Source organism: Podarcis vaucheri (assembly GCF_965113315.1).
Source record: "Podarcis vaucheri genome assembly, chromosome: 2".
Taxonomy (NCBI): domain Eukaryota; kingdom Metazoa; phylum Chordata; class Lepidosauria; order Squamata; family Lacertidae; genus Podarcis; species Podarcis vaucheri.
Genome location: NC_138760.1, coordinates 72,905,797 through 72,927,601, shown reverse-complemented (window position 1 = coordinate 72,927,601; position 21,805 = coordinate 72,905,797). Strand labels below are relative to the sequence as shown.

The following is a 21,805-nucleotide window of genomic DNA, read 5'->3' as shown; positions in this document are numbered from 1 at the left end:
CCAGGACGATTGAAGCAAAAGGACCACAAAACAGCAGCAATTTATTGGCAAGTGAAGTGAACGGGAAGCAGTTTTGCTCTCAACAGAATTTGAGAAGTCACAATTGGTCAAGTTGGGGGAACGGAATTACATAGAAACTGCCCCATTTCTACTAATCTGTATATTCTGGATTAACTTCCCTTCGTAATAAGGATCACTCCAGCCTTTTCATATGCTTTTCAAAACAAGTGTTTCACAAGGGCTGCAGAAGGCTTAATGGAGGCACAAGCAATCAATTAGCTCCAGTTCCCACCTTCACTTGAGCAAATAGTAGCCCCCTTAGAACCCCACCAGTGCAGCCTCATTCTCCAATCTTGCCTTCCACTGAAGGAAGAGAAAAGCTGAGCCAGCAATTATGTTCCTTAAATTCCCCTTGCTCACTATTTTTCATTAACGTTTTATTGTCTGTTAATAGCACAAACAGAAAACTGCCTTCTGCAAAGCTATAATATTTGAGATCAACCAATACAATAAGAGGAGACAGACATAAGGGACAAAGAAATTCAATTGCTTCTATTTCTGCTCCCAAATTGGAGTTGCATCAGATATCAATCTGGGGGTGGGTGGGAACCCAAGAACAATTGCATTAGCAGAATGGTATAGCAGAGATGAAATCCTGTAATGACCTTAAGCATAGCTCAGAGTGTTTTACAGAAAAGAGTGGGTAGTATTGGCCCATCATGTGTAATTGATGACAAAATTCAATATTACTTTGGAGCAGAAGTTACAGAAGCAAGAATCCCTCCCTCTAAATCTCTGCTTAAAATGCTATGCTAAGATTCTGACATAGCCTATGCTCAGAATTGTGTCTAAAAACGTATTTTGGAACACAAACATCTCAGCCTACTTTTCAACAGGGACAGCCAACTAGAAGCCTGTGCGCTCATTCCAGCCTGCCTCCCATGGTGTTTCACAAATCAGTGTTGGTGCTGACTTTTAAAGCCCTAAACAGCCTCGGCCCAGTATACCTGATGGAGCATCTCCTCCCCCATTGTTCAGCCCGGACACTGAGGTCCTCCCTGAGGGTCTTCTGCTGGTTCCCTCACTGTGAGAAGCGAGGTTACAGGGAACCAGGCAGAGGGCCTTCTCGGTAGTAGTGCCCTCCCTATGGAACACAATCCCATTAGATGTCAAGGAAATAAACAATCTGAATTTTAGAAGACATCTGAAGGCAGCCCTGCATCAGGAAGTTTTAAATGTTTGATGTTTTAGTATGTTCTGATATATGCTGTGAGCCACCCATAGTGGCTGGGGAAACCCAGCAAGTTGGGTGGGGTATAAATAATAAAATTACTACTACTACTACTACTACTACTACTACTACTACTATTATTATTATCATCATCATCTGGACTGGGACAGCTTCACCAAATTTTAATCAAAGTATGGTGAAAAGTGAGCCCATACTTTTACACAGAAGGGAAAGAATATTGTTTGAAGGTTGAAGGAAACAGACTATGAAATATGTATGCTATATGTATATATATTTATGGGCATTTAATAGTATTCTTGAATGCATCTGTTCCATGAATCTATTATCAGGTGGCATCAACTTTACTACAAAATACAACTTGCCATGAGCTGGAGAAGGTACGCATCTGGGCCCTCATCCTCTGTTTGGAGAACAACCCTTAAAAATGAATAAACCAGTAATTGGCTATCCTTGCTCTAGAATAACATATACATTCAACAATATGGTAAAGTTCTTTCTCTGAAAAAGAAACATAAAGTGTGTGCAACCCTTTTGCCCATCAGTCACTAGGCATCAATATGCCCTTCCTATTTTGGACAAGACAGAAATGTCATGTCAGTGAATTTCCTCACCCACATCCCATTGACATACAGTATGAGGAAGACAGGCATCAGCAAAATCTAAGAGCTACTATGGTAGAACGAGATCAGTGCTTCTAGTGGTGATTAGCAACAGTTGCTGTATATAAAGCAATAAATAAGCAACTCTTGATGGGATCATTCCTCTGGGAACTGGCCACCAGGGCAATGAAGTTCAAGGACTAATTACATATTGCATGCAAAGTACTTTCTTTTGTTTTGAAAAGTATCTGCATTTCATCTACTAGGTGGGCTCAACTTCGCAAATTTATTTTAAACACTGCAGTTTTCGAAATGCAGCAAATACACAAAAAAGCACAACATGCTTGGGACAAACAAACAGATCTCATGTATTTTGGTAGCATAATGCAGCATGGTCTGGGTGACCTCCAGGATTGTGCAAGCAGATTTTCCCTTCCTCGTCTCTCCTGCAGCCCCATTTGCCTCCCAAATCTGCTCCAGAGGACCTGTCAAACTTCTAAAGTCATTTGGGGTGTGTGTGTGGGAGGCTGCAGGGGAAAGGAAAGCAAGACTAAGTCCCATTACATGAGTCTGTTTCACTAGCGGATGGGCACAATTGGACCCTAGGGCTTTGATTGCTCATGGACTTATTTTCTTGCTTAAACTGATTTTAAGTAGGCTTTTAAAAATATATAATGAAAGAAATGGATAGTGTCTGTTTATGTGGTAAAACTGGTCAAAGAAAGAAGAACAATGTATTCTACAAAGTGGCAAAGAAATGTTTAACCACCTGCTCACAGTGCTCCTGTTTGCTCAGGCGAACATACCTAGTTCAGCACAGACAGCTGCTAAAGTGTGCACTGCCCAGAGCAAAACAATCCATTCTACAAAATCCATGAGAAGAGAATCTTAGGCAGGAAGAGTGTAGCTCCACAAGCACAGGTTAATAAGCAGTTTACTGTATCCCTGGCAAAGTACCCTTTCAGCTTCTTAACACCACTGCTCTTAAGTGGCTAGTCTTGAGAACGAAGTTGCCGCTGCAGGTTGTGGCAGTGCACTTCATGCTATGGCTGTCTAAAAAGAGAAAAAGACGTGTGTGTGTGTCAAGATTTGAAAGACTCCTGAATCCCAAGATGAAATGAGGTGTCTCAGAGGGATTTGGGATGTGTCCAAGGCAAAATGGGATCTGTACAAGATGTTATGAGCTGAAGCAAGGACCCTTTGAAGCCCTTCTTAGTGTCTTGGCAATCCAGGCATCATAAAATGCTGCAGACAAGGGCCCACTAAAAGCAGAAGTCTCTAAACTTGCCATAAAAGGAATAATGATAGGGTGGAGTGATGGGGTAAGGTAGAACAAGCACCAGAGTTGGGAGACAGTGGAGGGAAAGTTTCATTATGACTGGTTTGTCAGAGGTAAAACGTTTAATCAGGGGGAATACGCACGAGTCACAAGAAACTCAGAAGAGTGCATAGAGGATGCCTAAGTCACTTATGGGGACGTGGGTGGCGCGGTGGGTTAAACCAGAGAGCCTAGGGCTTGTCAATCAGAAGTCGGCGGTTTGAAACCCCACGACGGGGTGAGCTCCCGTTGCTCGGTCCCAGCTCCTGCCAACCTTGCAGTTCGAAAGCACGTCAAAGTGCAAGTAGATAAATAGGTGCTGTTTCAGCAGGAAGATAAACGGTGTTTCCGTGTGCTGCTCTGGTTCACCAGAAACGGCTTAGTGGATGTGACTGAAGGCACATAATATTCTCAATTGCTATTAAGAATAAGAGTAATTTACTGTCTGGTAAATTGTTAACAGGCCTGTGTGGCATGGACAAAGCACTTCTTTTTTTCTTTTTTTGGAAAAGAGCAGCAGCAGATGGCAGCACCCTGAGCTGGCTTTCAACGCCAGGATCCTAGTATTGATGCACATATTCCCAAAGTGCCATTCACATCCGGCCACTGGTTTGTAAACTGCTGCTTTTGACAGAATCTTGACATTGTTTTGTCTGATTCTTGCTCAGGAAAGGGAAGCTGGGGAAAGAGGATGTTCACCAGTTGCCAAGAAAGCAGGTGGACAGAGGCCACGCACTCAAGACTGGAAGGTTTGGCAAAAGTGCTAGCTTGATTCCAGATTGGAGCATTGATCAAGATTCTTCCAGCAGCTATGTTTCAGTCTTAGCAGGTGATTCATCAGAGGCACACTGAGAGAAGCAGAGTAAGGGAAGCAGCAGCAGCAACATAATTGACTCTAATAGAGATTTTCTGGAGTGACATCACAGCTTGAGCCTGGCCTGAGGTATGTTTGGAGAAGGCACCGTTTCTGTCAGATGCCTGTGGAGCCCATTAGTCATAGCTGCCTGTCCCTGGATGCTTTGGAAGCTCTGTGGCAGCTGTGAGGCACATGGGCCATTTTTCTTGGGCAAACACCTTCTTCCAGCTGCAACTACTGGCATTTAAATGCTGTACTGGGCTAGAAAGCAGGAAGGATGGGACCAGAACGGCCTCTTCCTGAAGGGCAAGTTTATGTGCAGAAGTAACTAGGGAGAGAGGATCAGTCAAAAGGTCTGAGCAGCAGTAAATATATTACATGTTGGGGGGGGGTCTCTTCAGCTTCCAAGACATGTCACACACACAAAATCAGTGACCCCAATATCTCTTACAATGGAAAACTGTCTGTGGGTGTTCATCTAATTTCATCTGAAGTGGCCGGGAGGGTTTTTTTTTAAAATCATACTTTTACAGCAAAGATGCCTGCACTTGGACTGCTTTGGACGGCATCAAAACTGCATCGGCAACTCTTCCACATAACCACAGGGTTCCCGAGTTAACAAAGCACCTCGGGGTTGTTGTATGGTACTCTGGGTTCATCCACACTTGTGCAGTCCTGTGCCTACAAAGCATGGGTCTGAGAGGTTTTTCCATTTGCCCTGCCACTTCCCCCAGGAAATCCCACTCACTAGTACGGAATTGGAGCAAATGTCAGTCCATGGAAAACTTGATTGATGTTTGTTCCGATTCAGCAGCAAAGAGTGGGTTTCCCTGGAGGGAAGCAGCAGGCCAAGAGGGCTGAGCCCTCTGTCACAGCTTTAGTCACCCACCTCCCCAAATCCCTGAGAGGTAGAACAACAGCTGCATGCCTTGTATGAGGCTGCCTACTGCACTATTTGAATTACTGGGCAAAATATGCAAATAGTAAAAAAAGAGAGCACATTCTTTGAGACAGCAGAATGTGCTTGCTGCTTACAAGATGCAGAAATCAAGGCAAACACCTCATTTTCAGTGCCTGTGCTTTATGGTGCATGGGTGAATCTGCAAGCACCTTAACTTGAAGGGGTTGTTTTGATCCTAGATTAAATGTAAATGCATATAATCCTAAACCAAGGAGTACAAAACAAGAGAATGAAATGTAACAATATGTCTAAAGCAGCCAAATAGAAGACATTATATGTGAACAATGCTGCAAAGCCACAAACCCACACTCACACTGCACTACATACATTGATACCTGTGAAGATCCTGTGCTGTGTGCTACCCTACTTTCTTTGGGCAAACCTTCCCAGTTATCATCCGTCCTGTCCACAGTTATGTGGGTAGTAGGCAACTGTCAAAACCATGGGGTTTGCCAGAAACTGAAAACCTCATGCAGTTCAGAGGCATCCTGAACCAATGCATGTGTGCTCAGTAGTCAGTCCTACTGTGTTTCATGACACATTCCCTAGTAAGTGTGCATAGGACGGCAGCCTAAGGATGGCAGTGTTTCCTCATGCTCTTAAAAACCTATGCATCTGGATCATAAACCCTTGCGTGCACTGATCTGAAGTGACTAGATAGGATGGCTCCCCATTGGAAGCTGTTAAGGAGAGGCTGGATGGCCACCTATCACAAATGCTACAGCAGTGGGCTTTGCGCATTGGCAGGGGTTGGACTGGATGACCTTTGGAGTTCTTTCCCAACTCTTATGAAACTAAGAATGGTGGAACCCTGGCAGGGCTGGGCAGCCCATGTTCACACTGTAGTCTCCATGCCTGCAAATAATTTCCAGATTGGAACAAACGAACCTCAAAAAATGTTTGGGTGCAAACTTTCCCTCCCATATCCCCCTTTTTAATGCTCAAAGAAGAAGAACTTTAGTGAGGAATCAAAGCCCAATGGCAGAACTGGGTTATGGGTTCAACCTTGGTGTCTGCAGGGACAGGCAATGGAAAAGCCCTTCTCCACCTGAGATGCTGGACAGCACCTGCCAGGCAGAGTAGACGATGCTGAGCCAAATGGATAAAAAGTCTTACTTGTATATAGTAGCTTCCCATGTCCTTATTTCTTTTTTTAAACTGCTTTACTAAATGTGCAGAAAACTCATAAATATACATATAAATAAGATGGCAAGGATCCTACAAGGTCACTCAGTGGGCAACCCCCTTGAACATTAAGATGGGATTAATTATATCCAATGTGTGTGTGTGTGTTTTAAAAAAATGTCTGTGATCTATTATTAAAAACTTCCACTGGTAGGAAATCCACAGCCTCCGTTGCTAAGTTGGTTCTCTGATGAATTGCTCACGTGGTGGGAACATTATAATGGCTGCAGTTCTAAAAGGTTTCAATCTTGCTGTTCTAATTCTCTAGTTTGCTTTAAAAAAAAACAGGAAGAAGAAAAAGAAGTGGTGTAAAGTAACAATAACCTCTGGAAGATCACTTAGTGAAATGGTGCTTTTAAAGACCTCGAGGGCAAGGCCCAGCTAGTGATGGAGGCTGTTGGGAAACACAGCAGAAGAGGAATTGTATTGGGCTGTTTTTGCAGTATAACCTCAGGGCAAGCTGTGCAGGCGTGGCACATTAGGGGTGGGGATGGATCCTGGTGCCACTTCCAAAAGGCTGCTGCTGGTGGTGCCAAAGGCAACTGAGATCAGAATCAAGCCTTCATGTTTAAATATTAAACCAGCAAAGCACAGTCATTTGTCTCTGTTCTTTAATTTTTAAACTTGGTGAATTTTGTGTTGGTGCACAACTGACAGGTGCTGAGTAGGTGCAGAATCCACCCCCCCCCCCGTGCAGCAACAGCCTGGGAGTGTCATATGTGAGGGAATAAAGATGGGGTTAAGTCTATTCAGTAGATTAAAAACAAATGAGTCGCTCTTCCAATAGTAGGAATACTTCCAGGCTGCTTCTTTTCTCAGGTAGGGTTCAATCAAATATTGGCAAATTCAGGTTGTGCAATTACAGCTGATGGTGAGGTCTTGCACAACAAACCTTCCCCCACCCCCAAAAACTGACTTTTTGTGGTAAGGAAAGTGATGGGAAAGGCAATGGAAAGTGTGGTAATAATACTTGGTTGTTGCAACTGTCACCAAACCTCCACACAAACAAATCAGAACGAATGCTCAATAAACAGGTTATTTGGAAGCATCCTAAGATGGCCTTAAGGTGCTGTAGTAATTTAAATTTCTTTGACTTCTCCAAAAGCTGCTCACAGGCAAAGAATGAAAAAAAAGGAGGGTGTCAGTTTTCTGCACTAAGTTGGGAAAACTTTGGTCCTTCCAGTGTTGTTGGACTGCAACTGCTGTAATTCCTTTCTATTGATTGTAATGGCTGCACTGATGGGAGCTGTAGTTCAACACATCTAGAGGATCAGAGGCTTCCCCATTCCCAATCTATTGCCTGTACTACATGCGTGCTCTTTCTTCAACCAACCACTCCTACTTGGGTTTTCACTTCAGCATTCCTCTGAAGGTCTGAACAATGCTAACTAAGCAATCTTCTGCCCATAGGCACTTTCTCCCCTCAAGAACAGAAATTTCATTCTAAGAAACCCTTAGCACTCTATAGGTCTCTCAGCATGATCAAGCTCCTTATCATTTTAGGGAAATAAATCAGCAGCTACTTTGCCAGTGTGCAATTGAAATGATTCCTAAAATACATGGAGATGTATTTGTACATATCCATCTCTCTCACCCATGCTTCATCCTACTTCTCCTTTGCCCGTCATGTCTAAATTTACAATGTAAGCTCCTCAGGGCAGAGATCTGTCAATTGCGCTTCTGTTGCTCTGTCAAGGGCTGCCATGCACATTCATTACATAAATAAATAACAACGGTTTTTTCCTCATTTGTAGCATACTGTCCGCTTGTCTTCCCTTGAGGCTATGTTTTTTTATTGTGGAGCAAATATGTTTTCCCAGCACTCAAAACAATATTTTGTCACTGGGAAAAATGAGTTTCTTCTTCACACAGATAGCATACATCCATTTCCCTTAGAGCTGCCATACAGCATGTGGTTGTGAAACTGTCACAGCCCCCTAATGAATATGGCTTTCAACTTGACTAGTGAGAAGCTCCACAACTATCCCCGTTATGACCATATTTTTGATCCTCTATTTTTTTAAAAAGTATCTGACAGTTATGTGTTTTCTTGTATTACAGCTCCAGCAGGTGAGTGTACGTCTAATCTTTCTTCTTTTTTAAGATACTGATGGTCAGCAATGGGATCCTCAGCACCCAGTGACTCTCCAAAAGATCACAGGCTTGTTCGAACCAGAGAAACTATACTTAGGCATTGGGGACATGATGGGAAATTGGTTCCTCTTTAGTTAGAAGCAGTACAGTAGAGCAGAGATGGGCCGAGACAAAGTGCCACCATTCAGAAAGAAACTCAACAAATAAGATAAGCACAGCAGAGGTATCTGAGGGTGAAGGTCTTGCTCGTGGTCCCTATCAGTAGAAGGTAGCATGAAGAACAACGACTTGAGACAAGTCCCCCCCCCCATCCCAGGTTTCCAATTTCAGGCCAGAAATACTAACCATGATGACTGTATATTACCTCTAACATCAGATACGATATACCTCAAAATACCAGAATGCCATCTCAGTGGCGGTACCTGAGATATGGCCCTCCCTTTCAAGGGAAACCAGGCAGTCAGTGGCATTCAGGAAATGTAGCAATATTTTATTTTTCCAGGGTTTGGGGCTTTTACAAAGTTTTCACACTCTGGTTTAAACTGCTGTCTGCAACATGTTAAGAGCTTTGTTGTTGTTGTTTAAAAATGTATTTTTATTATTGTGAGCTGGAGGAAGGGAAAGCTATACATTTGAAATAATAAAAAATAGCTATGGAAAGCTTTAGCCCCCCCAATCTGTCTACTGTCACTTTAAAGCTGTCCTCAAGCTGTTGATGGCCACCATATATTTTGGCTATGTGAGGTGAAAAGAAGCACTTCCTTATTACTTTAACAATTAAAAGCACAATCCTAAGACCTAAAGAGTGGGACACTGATGGCACTGTGGTCTAAACCACAGAGCCTAGGGCTTGCCGATCAGAAGGTCGGCAGTTCGAATCCCCGCGACAGGGTGAGCTCCTGTTGCTCGGTCCCTGCTCTTGCCAACCTAGCAGTTTGAAAGCATGTCAAAGTGCAAGTAGATAAATAGGCACTGCTCCAGTGGGAAGGTAAACGGCATTTCTGTGTGCTGCTCTGGTTCGCCTGAAGCAGCTTAGTCATGCTGGCCACATGACCCAGAAGCTGTACGCTGGCTCCCTCAGCCAGTAAAGCGAGATGAGCGCCACAATCCCAGAGTTGTCCGCGACTGGACCTAATGGTCAGGGGTCCCTTTACCTTTAAGACCTAAAGAGTTCCGTGGAGCTGACTCCCACTGAGTGTGAATAAGCTTGCAGCAATTCTATGCAAACTTACCTATGCATAGGCCTCATCAAATACAGTGCAACTGATGTCTGAGGACTGTGCTATCAGAGCCAGTGCACAACACGCGGTGCACATGCACACGCACACACATTGCTTAGTGTGTGTAATGTAATGTCGGAGCTGTAAACTAATGCAAGATCCCATCTCTTCTGTGCAAAGAAAAATGGCAAGTTGCACTGAGCAGGGGTTGTGCTGGTGTCTTGCTTCAGTTGTCACTGTTATCTCATCAGAAGTGACTCAGAGTTCCTTTCCCTTTTCTTTCTCTCCACTTCAGAAAGCTTAAACAATTTTGCTGTCAAAAATAAATAAATATCTCTGTCTTTTAAGGCTGTACAGGGATGTAAAGTAGCAGAACTGTACATTGTACATCCTACCATATTGTATTACGAGGGCCTTGTGGGAGTATTGTGCAGGAGCAACAATGCACTTGGGGCATATAGAGATACCACAATAACAGAACATGCATTATGAGATGCATGTATTATCTCCAGCTCTGACAAACGTCTTAGGATCAGTACAATAAAATGAGTTGTTTCAGTCAGGTGTGTTTTTTTAAAATGTGGAATTGAATTTGGAGCTGCCTTCTGAAAGAAAGGTGGTCTATGTGTATGTGAGTGGCTCTGCCATAAATAATCTGATTGATATATAGGGTTAGATTAAATTCATGGGGGTGGGGGCTATCAACAGCTACCAGCTGTGATTGCTCTGCCTTCAGGGTTAGAGGCAGTGGTGCTTCTGAGGACCAGTTTCTAGAAACCACAAGAGGGGAGAGTACCCTTCTTTGTCTGAATCCTGCTTACAGGTTTCCCACAGGTATCTGATTGGCTACTGTGTGAACAGGCTGCTGTGCTGGATGGGCCATAGGCCTGATCCTGCAGGCTCTACTTTCTTTGTCTATAAGGACTTTCCCATCCACAAAGGCCATATGGTTATGATCATATTGCAAATAATACGCTATCTGGCTGTGTAACTTAGTCAAAATAACATTCTACCTTTAGTAGATGTACATCTAGCATTTTAACTGGTTACTCACAGGGCAAACTTGTACTCAGTGCAGATTTACTCAGAAGTAACGTACCTTGGTTGATGAATGCCTTGCAACTTGAATGTTTTGGCTGCCAAACGCCACAAACCCAGAAGTGAGTGTTCTGGTTTGCAAACGTTCTTTGGGACCCCAACATCCGACACGGCTTCCGAAGCTTCCGATTGGCTGCAGGAACTTCCTGCAGCCAATCAGAAGCTGTGCCTTGGTTTCCAAATGTTTCAGAAGTTGAACAGACTTCCAGAACAGTTTCCGTTCGACTTCCGAGGTACCACTGTATGAAGATTAGTTTGTATTAAGCAGGTTCAAAACTGCAACATTAGTTGGTCTCATAGTCAAACTTAAGACAACCAATTGAGCAGAAACCTTCAAATAACGGCCAGTATCTTAAGGTTTCACTACTCTATCACTAGGAAGAATAAATTAAAGCAATCCAGTACAGACAAAACTAGGCATGCTAAAATCCACTGAAATCAATGGGCTTGAGTGGGCCCATGTGCTATGCCGTGGCAATTAAGTCTTGCATACAGTTTTTGAAGGAACAAATATTCACACCACATGCTATGTGCCACTTTGGTATGCTACATGCAGAGGACCATACAACTCTTATTATAAGTAAGTAAATAAATAAATCTGACAAAAGTATGCCATGCAAAAACGCATCTCCAGTTAAAAGGACGTGAAGCAGCCTGTGCTGAGAAAGTCCCCTGCCAAAGGCTCTGGAGAGTTGCTGCTGTTTATTTTATTCCTCTACAACCCTACTCCACTTGACAATAAAATAGAAAAAAGAACTATAATACAACTAAATAAATCAGTATAAAAAGTACATAGAAGCTAAAACAAATGATGCATAACACAGACCATATAACAGTATTAAAGCTGAAGAAACAAATGTGCAACAATTAAAACCAAAGAAACAAAGTAGACAAATTGGGCTTGGGGAAAAAGATTTCAGTGGATGTTTAAAGTATAACAGGGTTGGGTCTTGTTTCATTTCTAATGGAAGAGAATTCTAGAGAACTGGCACCACAGCTCTAAAAGGAGGTTCCCGAATCACAGTGTGCATTACCATAGGGATGTGTGTCACATTAAAACAAATATTGGACTTCACGGGGAAATCCCTCATGGGCCTGGAATAAGACAACTACTTAAGTGAGAGCATTGATCAGGGATGTGGAGTATGTGGCCCTCTAGGTGTTACTGGACTACATTTCCCAGCATCTCTGACAACTGGCATCCTTGGAAACTACTTAAAACTGAAACCAGTTTTAGTCAGACAGGTCACTAGATGTGAATAATTCCAAGGAAACAGAATGGAATGCTGCTCGCTAGTTCTAGCTACCCTAAAGGGCAGACTATTCTTATTCTTACTATTCTTATTATTCTTATTATTCTTATAATTTGTACAGACTGAACAAAGCCCTAAGTCTCCGTGTCATGCATTATTAAACACACATACAACCACTCTTCCCAGCTGAGTAGTTTGCTGCACCAGAGATGGGAGTTTCTGAACTACCTGAAGGCCTCAGCCTGAAGGGGAGCTTTTTTTCAAACGTTTGAGCCTTTTTCTCCCTATTCATCTTCCCAGTTCCTGCAAATGGGTCCAAATTCCATTCTCCGCTAGAGATCTGTAATGCATTTGGCACCAATGCTATCACGAGCACCATAGGTCCCTTTGGCCTATCCTTGCACAGCTGGTCTTTATCCACATCCTTAATATCATATATAAATGCACATGTACAGTGACTCCAGCCCATAAATATTTATGGCAAAGGAAATGCAATGCACTGTGTGGAGATGGGTAAAAGGAGCTGTGTGAAGAATGCCAGGTGTCACTTAAGTTTCCTCTTCCCCTGTCAGACAAAGGAAGCACTTATGAGACCCCAAACTAAAGACAGTGATTTTCCCTGTAGCTATCTAGAAATCAGCACAAAAAGCACCAGTATCAGGCTTCGAAGAAAACCAACTAACTTAGACACACTATCCTAAGAAAGTGCATAACTGATAAAAGGCACCGTCTTAATTTCTCTACATTTTGATATTTTTACAAGGACATATTTGTATAACAGTCACATGATATAGGCAGTCACATTTTCAGTCCTGTTCCCAATGATCCCCTTAACATGAAATCTTTTCCACAACTGCCATACACTGGGTTGATATCTTCATTGAACGGTGCTAATATTCAGTAGAATAGTATCAAGGCAACAACTTGAAAACAAGTTAAGTTACAAAGTGACAAAAGGACAATAACTGAAACATTATAATGGAGTCAGCCTGTGAAAACGCTCTCACTCCCATACCAAAAACCATAATTGCAGAGGATCAACATGGCCATTTTGTATCAATTTTAAAACACTTCTTTAGTTGTTTATGCACTCTTTTTAAAAAAAAAACTATTTTGAGTTTTTATTGTATATTTGTAAATCACATTGAGATGTATGCAAAAGGTGATTCATACAACAAATAAATATATAAGCAGCAACTTGGAACCAGAAGAGAAATGCACCTACCTTGCTGTTGTTCTGCAGGCAAGTGCTCCTTCAGGTAACTAAAACCAGAGCTCCTCAGTCAGGCAGTGCATGTCAAAGGCAGCACAGACCCTAGAAAGGCATGTAGATGAAGAGGACAAGATCAGGAGAGCTTGGTCTTGCACTCCTGCTCTTCCTTTTGGTGCTACTCCTGGCCTAGCTCAGTGGACCTTAGCTAGCAGAACCATCACCTGTACTATAGCAGCAGCAACACTCTATAACTTACACGATGAGCCGGAACTTCCATTATAAGAGGCAACAGCCACAACAGAAGACTAGAAAGCACATCACATGCACTTCTGCTTAGCAATGACTCCCTTAGGACACCATCTCATTATTCTCCAAATGCGGTTCCCTCTCCAGAATCTCTGGTTCAGCCATCTATTCAGCGCCAAATGAGACAGTCGTGGTGAACTTCAATTTGACTGGAGCAGTGTTGCTGGAAAGGGGGGGTGATATTTGGGACCTTTCCCCTCATGTTGTTTTCCTGGTTTACATGCTCCCCACCCCATCAGCTGCTTCTTTGTCCTCCAGGAGGACAGGCACAACTGCTCTGATCCAATACAGACTACTCCCATCCTGTTTTAACAGGAAAAAAAATCCAGAAATTCCAGGCATGTGTAGCTTATTCTCTCAAACCATCTCCCCGCCCCCCCTCGTAACAATCCAGTGTTTGTCTCTGCCTTTTATTTCTGGTTTCCATGCTTCCCCCCTAAGAGTTACTCAACCTCCATTGCAAATGGGCTTCATTCCACTTTCCTTCTGCCACGTAGATCATCCCTAGACTCCTGTCCTAGCCACTCTGACAGATTAGTCACAGAGATGGGTGTGCTATGTGGTAAGGGAAAGATAAACTAAGTTGATTCCAGATTAGTTTCCATGGTCATTTCCACATTTGTTTTAGATATCAGGTTTTTTTAAAACACATTTCCCTTTTTAATCTTCAGAATTTTCAGATGTGTATTGATTCTGCCTTCAATGTGAACACTGGGCTGTCCCAGTATTTCATGACAGCAGTGGCTACATCACATTGGTTCCATTCCTTTCCCACAAACACTCTGGCTGGCAAGATTCCATCTCTGCTGAGAGTCCTGCTAAGTTCTCAAATATGACAAATGTTGTACACTGGACTGTTCCCATAATGTTGCTGGCAAGGATCTCCCCCACCTCTGAATTGATGATCAGTGTTGTCTGCACTGACAGCACACAAATCAGGGAAGAAAAAGGGACAGAGGATGACCAGAATTAGTCCCATTAGGATGACCAGAACTGGTCCCATTAGCCAGAAAGAGATCAGCACAGATGAAGCTGGCAGAACCCTGTGAATGTGTATGAGTGTGAGGCTCTTGTGTCGCTTGACCATTACAGTCTATTCCTTTGCATGAATGTATTAACTTTCTCTAATTTATTTTAGCTACAAACTTAGGAGCTTTGAGACTATATATATATATTCATTCTGATTTGGACATTATAATACAAATGCTCTGAAACTTATAGAAGACTTGACCAAGCACCTGTTTTATGAACCCTCAGTGGGAAACACAGCCCATGTTTTCATGGAGGAGTGGACAACATGCTTTGCTCATGGAAGCTCCCAGGAGCAATCCTTGGTACCTCCAGTTAAAAGGATCACTGAAAGATCCATGCCTGAGATCCTGGAGAGTTCACCACCTGAACTGGGTGCTCATATTTATCAGCCTTCAGTGAGCTCCAGATCTTTGTCGAACTTGGTGGTTTGTATCCAGCTTGAACTTTGTCAGGCTCCACTTGGAGCTCTCCAAGGTCCTGTTTCTTGCCTGAATTCCTATGTGCTCTTCTGGTCCCACTGACAGGCAATTGGCTCATTCTGCCCCTAGAATGAGCCAATTCCCTGTCTATGGGAATATGATGATGGTTAGGAAGTCAGCAGGGAAGTCAGGGTGAGTTAGTAGGCTTAGACACGGAAGACTGAGGTTCAAATACCGGTTCAATCATGAGGTTCGCTGGGTGATACGGCAAATATGAATAATTTCATACAGACTGAAGAAGTTACAAAACTGCTGATCTCTGGTGTAAGTCCTATAATTATCAGTTAAAAAGGTAAAGGTACCCCTGTCTGTTAGGTCCAGTCGCAGACGACTCTAGGGTTGCAGTGCTCATCTTGCTCTATAGGCTGAAGGAGCCGGCGTTTTTCCGCAGACAGCTTCTGGGTCATGTTTCCAGCATGACGAAGCCGCTTCTGGCGAACCAGAGCAGCGCACAGAAACGCCTTTTACCTTCCCGTCGGAGCGGTACCTATTTATCTACTTGCACTTTGACGTGCTTTTGAACTGTTAGGTGGGCAGGAGCTGGGACTGAACAACAGGAGCTCGCCCCGTCATGGGGATTCGAAACGCTGACCTTCTGATTGGCAAGGCCTAGGCTCTGTGGTTTAGACCACAGCGCCACCCATGTTAGTTAGTTATATTTCAGTTAGTTGTATACAAAAAAGAGACTTTAGTGGGACCCTAGACTCTAACACAATTATTCTGGCTAACCTTTCACAAACCAAAGTCACCTCCATCAGATTACAAACATCAACAACAAAACAATGCGTTCCCAAAGGACAAGATTTATGTGTATCACACCCTGCCTCAGTTGAGCAGACTTTAACATGCTATTCAGCCTTATGATTCTACAAGACTATGGAACTGAAGGTACCTATACTATCTTTTTTATTGCTACATCTTTTAGGATCATAGTTTTCCACATAGTTTAATCTGTGGAATTATTTGCTAGGAATGTTGTGGAAGTAAAGAATAAAACTGGCTTTAACGGTGTATTAGATTTATTTGTTTTAATAGACAGAGTCAATCCAGTAATGGCGTCAAGCCAAATTGGTCAGGGAATACAATCTCATTATCAAGATGTTCCTCTCCTTGGCAGAAGCTGTGAGTAAATGACAGAAAATGGATCATTCAATAACGACTCCAGTGCCTTGTACGTTTCCCCTCGTGCACCTAGTTTTAGCCACTGTCAGAAACTATTTTGGCTACCTGTACTTTGTTTTGACCTTGAAAGACAATTTTTGGAGGCTATTTTATCCAGATGCCAAGCACTGGATTCAGCAAACCAACTACATGGAAACACAAACAGGCAGGGACTCCAAATCCAACTAAACTTCACAATCCATTGTGGGATTTAAATCTGCTGGTCAAACACAGAATCTTCTAAGGAAAAAAGAATAATTGCTGCAATTGCACTAGTTACAATGTATGCATGCCTGGATCCCCATGTAGAGCCACCAGTTCTTAAAATTGGAATGTCTACCTGATTCTGGCCAGGTTGTGAGCATGCAGAAGACCCTGCACATGCATGGAAATAGCTCACAGTTGAATGTTTGAACTGGCTCCACTGAAAACCACTGGGCTGGATGGCGGCATCTGTGGAGTATGATATGTGAAGCCTCATTCACACCTGGCAACTCATAACTTCGTATATCTTGCAGTTCTCAAGTCAGCAACATATGCATGTGTAAATCAGCTCCAAGCCTAATGCAAGTGAACTGTGGGACTAATCTGGAACCAGATCCTTCTTATTTTATGTATTCGATTACTGTGTTTCACAACCTAAACCACTCAAAGTATAAAACTGGAGTTTATATAAATCACCCTTGCCAGAAGGAAGCCGGATCTTCTCTGCAACCACATTAGTCTGGTGCTATGATAAGGTTTAACAGGGTTTCCTCATGCAAGTTCATTTTTCACCCCCAAACAAGCCATCTTTTCTGAAAGGTGATGCATGGAGGGTTCAGGAACCTGTAGACAGACAGCTCAAGGGAGAAACAGGATAAAGAGGCTTATCTGCTTCTCCACAAACAACTTCACTTGCACTAAAACAGTGATGGCCAAACTTGGCCCTCCAGCTGTTTTGGGACTACAACTCCCGTCATCCCTAGCTAACAGGACCAGTGGTCAGGGATGATGGGAATTGTAGTCCCAAAACAGCTAGAGGGCCAAGTTTGGCCATCACTGCACTAAAAGGTAAGAAGAATCAGCAGAAACCACAGTATCAGGTACAGCCCTTCTCTGCTACCTATAGCACCCTTCTTCCACACACAAAGCTTGAATATTCCAGAGTAGATCCCAATCTACCTTCTGCCCACAACAGATCCAGCCAATCTGAAGCAGTTAATAGTGACATTTTATACACACTGACTCGGAAGCAAGTCTTATTGAGTTCAGTAAGACTTGTTCCCAGGAAAGCCCAAGTAACACTAAAGGCAACAGAGGAAGGTAAGCACACACATATTTATTTCTCACAGAGACAACTCTACGCAAAAATGCTTATTTTCTGTTGGATTGTGTCCGAAGATTTTATTGTATATGGGTCAATATTTTTTAAAACAAGCAAACAACATATGGGCTAGTGAGTGCAGAAAGTAATGATAGGAGAACCAAGAAATCTGGATTCCCCCCCCCCCCATCACTGATCTGGCTGTGTCTCTCCAAACAATGATCTTGGCCTTGCTTATATTCTGCTCTCAGGACTGTCCAGGGCAAGATGTGTGGCTCTTTCTTACTATGTGTGTTTACTGCTCATATCACAGGGGATTCTAGGTGCTACTGTAACACAACCAATGCAATAATGATCTCCTTTTCTCATGTAAAAAAAATAAATCTATGAAAATCCTGTTGGGCCTGTTTAGCTATCTCGAGTACAAACTGCTCCAAATAAAACACTAGGAAGGGTTAAGGTGTGAACTCAATTTCTCATCTATCTCTCCAAGGTGTTAATAGGTATCTCTAGCTGGGATGATTTCAATACTAATGCTGGTGCACACAGCAGTTGGAAGAAACAAACCCCCAGCTGCATTCAAAGAAGTTTCAAAGTTCCATCTTTATATGTAGAGTTTTCTCTTTTGTGATGCTTCTGGATTCTTCTGAACAGGAAATAATGGTGCTACCAGTATCCCAGAAATGGTACAAGGATGATGATGCAAGCTTTCTAACACAGGGATGTAGCCCCCAGGTGCTGTTGGACCATAACTGGCCATGTTGGTTGGAGCTGATGTGAGCTGGCATTCAATAACATTTGGAGGGTTACAAGGTGCCCTGCCCTAACACCCCATTAGTGGAGAGTGACTTCTGGCAGAATTTTTGTATGCTTCCCCATCTCCAGGCATAAATCTTACTCCCCAAGCAGAAGCTTAGAGCCATCTTACAAACCATGGCTGGTTTTCATTGTTCACTATGGAACATCAGGTTTTAAAACTTTGTTCCAGGAAATGCTGGGGTTCTTTGGAAGCTCAGCAAGTGGGGCTGGCACATGATTAAAGAAATCTTAGCCCAGAAATTTGAAAGTAGGTAAAACAATAGCTCTGAAACAAGACACATACTTTGTTTTAATGATGTATACATGTGTTCTAGCGGGTAGCCTTTTTAGGAGAAACATTGTCTCCTGTGTGAAACAAAGGAATGCCTCCTTCAAGACGTGACTTGCCACCTGTAGTTTTAATAAGCTTTGGTTGTATCCGTAACAACTTTTTTATTTTAAAAATATGCTGCCTGGTTTATTAGAGGACACTGTTTCAGTTAATTAAAATTGTTTTCTATCCATTAATCTTAACAGATTAATTTATTAAACATTGCACCCTATAATAGTTGAGAAGATCAGTAAAGATGGAAAAGCTTCCCTAAATTGCAACATGACTCTACCAACCTTAAGCTGCAGTTCTCACAGCCAGAGAAGAATACTAGATGTGTTAAGTGTTGTAGTCCTGAGAGGACAAAAAGTCCTGCATTTGGCTGGTGCTCTGTGAGAACTGTGTACATTAAATCTTGGTCTAAATCAAAGTAGAAGCATCTTACAGCAAATCCTTGGCAGTCAAGGATGAAATGATAAATGATAAACTGAAGGTACACAGTTTGAAGATCACTAATACAGAGCATATACACTTTTATGTATTTGAAATAGGTTGCTCTCCACATAATCTGTACAACAGACAACTCACTACTCTTATCATCTTGTTCACCGCCACAGGTGCATTCAGTTATCATGTTTTCTGCTGAAAGCATCAACATGTTGCCACCATAATTTATGCGCTCCATAAAATATCCACAGATTTTTGCCACATGTCTGTATTTGTGGTTCACGGCCAGCTTAGGAACATGGTTTGGGATAAATGACACAATAAGGCAAGACTCCAAAAATTACCAGCTGTCCAAATATTTTTGTTACACATAAATATGTGCTTGCCCTACTCACTTCATCAACCTCGGCTTCCCCTTCCTTCCCCCTCCCTCTGTTGTTCTCTTCTTATCCCATTGGATAAGTAGGTGTTGCCCACAGTGTTGGAAAAAGCAAGTAAAGAAAGCCAGGTCGAGATGGGGGGCTTTTATCCTTCTGAACAATAGCAGAGAATAGAGTGATCCAGACTACTTGGAAGAATTCTAGCACTCTTGTACCCCTACTTACCATAGGATTTCCCCCTCCCTCCAATCCTATATAGAAAATGCTGAATGCATTAACAGACGTAGTCACATGATGAAAACCACAATTAAACAATACCACGTTACCACTACCTCAACAGCTACCACGAGTAAGCACTTTGTCACACTCTGAAAATGAAAAAGGTGTTCAGACCTTTGCCTTAAGATCAAATCTGATACCCAGTGCTCAGCAGTGCCACATCTGACCTGGCTAAAGGTGCCTTTGTTCAAGTATCAGGGAAAAGAAGACATCCCCCCTACCTTTTAGTGCATTTTATGAAGTAGATTATGTAATCCTAAATAAATTTGTTATGAATAAACAAAGAGAGAACTATTGCAATCACTGTACAGATTGAACCAACCACCCCTACCTTCCAAACCATTTTTTGGGGAAAAGAGAAAATTGCTGCTGTTCTTCTGTTTCCCTTAATGAAGGTGGAAGAATGGTTAAGGGGAAAGTAATCCATATTACTCTGGATGACATATTATTGTCATTGATCAAAGAAAGAACAGGATTTTAATCTTTGATTTATAAATACACCATTGTAAATAATGGTTTGATACGGGTATGGTCAAAAGATGATGTTGGTGCAAACTCCAAATTGCAATCTTGCAATTTCAAGAAATCAAAACAATTTGCATTTCTCAACAAAAACTACTATACATATTTTTAAAATACAGATTTCACATTCAGGGCAACTGCTACTGCTAATGATAACAACAACAAAATCCCACATTTTTAGTAACATAATAATATATCTCTCAAAACAATGTACATAAGAAAAATAAATAAATAAAGCAGGTCATACACATAACAAAAAACACCAAGATACAGCTTCAGAATAAAACATTTAAAATATATAACTAAACACACACACAAAAGTTGCTATTTCACTATTGAGATCTGAGACATCTAGGGACGTTTTTGAGGTTGTGGTTTTGCTCAGGCCCTGTGTGCCTCTTAAGGTACACCAGATTCAGGTAGGTAACCGTGTTAGTCTGACGCAGCCGAAATAAATTAAAAAATTGTCCAGTAGCACCTTAAAGGTAAAGGGACCCCTGACCATTAGGTCCAGTCGTGACCGACTCTGGGATTGCTGCGCTCATCTCGCTTTATCGGCTGGCGGAGCCGGCGTTTGTCCACAGACAACTTCTGGGTCATGTGGCCAGCATGACTAAGCTGCTTCTGGCAAACCAGAGCAGCACACAGAAACGGCGTTTACCTTCCTGCTGGAGCGATACCTATTTATCTACTTGCAATTTGTGCTTTCAAACTGCTAGATTGGCAGGAGCTGAGACCGAACAATGGGAGTTAACCCCGCTGCGGGGATTCGAACTGCTGACCTTCTGATCGGCAAGTCCTAGGCTCTGTTTAACCCACAGCACCACCTGCGTCCCAGTAGCGCCTTAGAGACCAACTAAATTTGTTCTGGGTATAAGCTTTCGTGTGCATGCACACTTCTTCAGATACACTGAAAATAATTTTATTTATTTATTAAGGTACACCACACAGGGATGAGTTGTGTGACACAACCAGGTTTGGAGCACAAAGCACCATGGTACCATGCATGGTGATGCACCAGTCCTGTGCACAGATCTGATAACCAAAACTAAATAAAACAGAATTGCCATTCCTGCTGCAAGACACAATATAGTTGCATTATCTACGCGGTGAAGCCTTTTAGGACTCCAGCCTCTGTACAGACCTCAAAGCTGGTACATTTTTTTAAATCCTTCCAGGGACTGGGGGCAGATCTGCTTATACATTAAATTCAAGAGGCCTTTATTTGTGTTCAAATCCCCATTTCCCCCTTACAGATTTTTTCCTATTTGATTCTGGGGGTGTGAGAGTGCAGAAGGCATCGATTCAGATTTTGGTGAGAGGCCCCCCCCAGTTGCATTATCTGTTGACCTCGGCTCTGCCAGAGCAGGCCCACCTCGCGGCCTGCGCCTATAACGTAGCACGGGCTGAGGGAGGGGCTTGTGCGTGTCTGTACGTGGGGGAATCCCACGGCACCCCACACATCGCTCCCCCCACACCCACCCACCAGGCTGAAGAAAGCTCCTTTATTACCCTGTCTATATAAGAAGAGATTGAGCGGCTGCCTCCTCTCCCCACCCCGCGCCCGCTCTTGTTCTTTCCCCCTTCTTCAGCTCTCCTTGCCCGCTCCCTAGCCCGTCCCAGTAATGAGAATAATTAACGGATGCGAAAGGGAAGACAAAAGCACCCCTGCTATTAATAGGAGCTGGGAGGGGAAGCGAGAGGAAATGGGAGGC

General features: G+C 42.8%; 1 protein-coding gene and 1 long non-coding RNA gene across 3 annotated transcripts in view; both read right to left on the bottom strand.

Annotated features, from left to right (window-relative positions):
• Positions 1 to 21,805, bottom strand: part of LOC309527102 — a 346,237-nt gene that overhangs the window by 115,131 nt on the left and 209,301 nt on the right. The window lies entirely within an intron of this gene.
• Positions 1 to 21,805, bottom strand: part of CPLX2 (complexin 2) — a 121,705-nt gene that overhangs the window by 98,982 nt on the left and 918 nt on the right. The window contains exon 2 of one of the 2 annotated variants that reach the window (XM_082213601.1): positions 13,062 to 13,151. The exons of the other annotated variant lie outside the window; for it this stretch is intronic. The gene's annotated coding sequence lies outside the window, so the exon portion shown is untranslated. The remainder of the gene's footprint in view (positions 1 to 13,061; positions 13,152 to 21,805) is intronic. 2 annotated transcript variants of the gene reach the window in all.